The sequence below is a fragment of the Lactuca sativa genome, chromosome 2, assembly GCF_002870075.4.
Source record: "Lactuca sativa cultivar Salinas chromosome 2, Lsat_Salinas_v11, whole genome shotgun sequence".
Classification (NCBI taxonomy): Eukaryota; Viridiplantae; Streptophyta; class Magnoliopsida; order Asterales; family Asteraceae; genus Lactuca; species Lactuca sativa.
Genome location: NC_056624.2, coordinates 176,423,084 through 176,425,339, shown reverse-complemented (window position 1 = coordinate 176,425,339; position 2,256 = coordinate 176,423,084).

The following is a 2,256-nucleotide window of genomic DNA, read 5'->3' as shown; positions in this document are numbered from 1 at the left end:
TTTTTTCTTACTACTGAATTTAGCTTTCAGTCCAGATGAAAAGTCAGTCAGTCACGCCAATCCTCTAACCGACGCGTCATAGTCCACAACCGAAGGCAACAGGAGGCAACAATCATTCAACGACTCTCGATTAATCGATTACAGAAACGGGAAATCACTAGATCGTCTACTCTTGCAGACAATGCTAATTAGGTAACTGTCTAATCGATCATTCATGTATTTATGTTAATATCATGGTTGCAGAAATCGGGATTAATCGGCGATTAATCGTGGATTAATCGTTTGGCGTTCTCCAACCGTCGATGATTAGGGCATTAATCGGAAATTTAGGATTAATCAGGTTTGGCGGGATTAATCGGCCAACAAAAGTCAAAAATGTCGAAAAAAATCAAAAAAAGGTCAACAAATTTTGAAAAATTAAAAAAACCAATTTTTTTTACTCCAAAGTTTTCAAATTTTCAAATTTTCAAATATTATATCTAAATGTTCATATTTTGTATTTCCAAATTTCCAAATTACAATTTTTCTTATTTTCTAATTTTGAAGTACTTGTTTTTCTTAAGATATATTAATATTTAATTAATTTTAATATTTTATTAATAATCTATGGTTTCCGATTAATCTTCAATTAATCCCCGTCAAGACCGATTAATCCGTTAACACCAATCGACTGTCAAAATACCGTCAAACGTTTTTTACAACTTTGGTTAATATGTTATCAAAATTCAGAGATATCCATGGAAGAATAGTTGGAAGTGTCTAGTTTATCTGTTTATGAATTTTGACAGAAATAATTTGAAGGAATTGAGTTGAATGACTACAGTTTGGCTGCCAATCAACGAAATTTAATTCCCTCATAATCATTCAACATTCACTCTAGGTTATGTGGAAGGAATTCAGTATTTCAGTTTTATTCTTCTTTTTCTAATAAAAGACCAAAATACCTCATTATATATTTATACTAAATAATTTATTTAAATATATAATAATTGTTGAATTATATTCTATTTCCAAGCCAACAAACTGACATTACAATTCCAACTCATTTGATAGATTAAGGTGATTAAATTCCATTATGTTTTCTACCAAACAAAGCCATGACAAATTATAGTTCCTTCAAATTTACAATTCAATGGAGAGAATCCATTCCTCCAAAAGCATCAGCTGCAAGTAGGGGCAACCTAAAATTTTACATGTTCATTATAGAAGGCCTAGAGGGGTATTTTCTTCATGATTGTAATGGCTCCTTAGTATTTAATCTTATGATTGTAAAATTCATTTACACCATTTTTTATTGCATTCTATTCATCACATCACAGTATAATTTATTCTGTTCACTAATTTGCATTCTCTCATACAAGGAATGCTAGGAGAGTTGATCACTAGTTCATTAATTTGTCATTTATTCTATTCACGTTAGGGCCTAAGGGCCTTTTTTTCCGTCTCGTCCTGGGCATTTGAATCCTCAGGACCGGCCCTGTCAGAGGTAATTATAGGAAGTATACTCTAGAGTTAAATGTGCAACACTTAAGTCTCAAAAACTCCAAGAGTTTGGAGTTTACGACCGTAAACTCTAAGGTATAAATATGACACTTAGTCATTTTTAGTCATTTTTACCACTTTCAATCCTAGAAACTCATTCTTTCTCAAGTATCATCCGAATTTTTCACTAGATCTTCAACTTTGTAAATGATTCTTTCCTTGATTAGTTGATATACTTCAATATCTAGTGTTTGTACATGATATCATCCATGAAATCTCTTCATTTTGATAGATCTTCAAGTGTTCTTCATTTTACCAAGAACACACACTAGTGTTCTTGAGCCTTAAACACCCTTACAAGCTTCTATATTGTAAGTACTCTTTTCTTAGCTTGTTTTATACTTGAATCAACTAGTTTTTTTTTTTGAATCAACTAGTTTACACCTAGAAAACATGAAGACAACAAGATCAAAAGGTGTTTACGGCCAAGGAAATCTCCTTGGGCCGTAAACCCTAATTAAGGGTGCAAATGAACCCTAATCCCTTCCAAATCCTTGGGACCAAGTCTAGAACACTTCCAACTTGAGCTAAGGACCTTAAACTTTGAAATGGTACAAAATACCATGAGTTTACGGCCGTAAACTCATGGAGAAATGGTCCTTGGGCCGTAAACCCTAGTTAGTGGTGCAATGGTGCCACCATTCCTTCCTAAGGCTTAGACTTGATCATAGAGCACTTCATTATGACTTGTAAGACCTTATAACACAGCTTGGT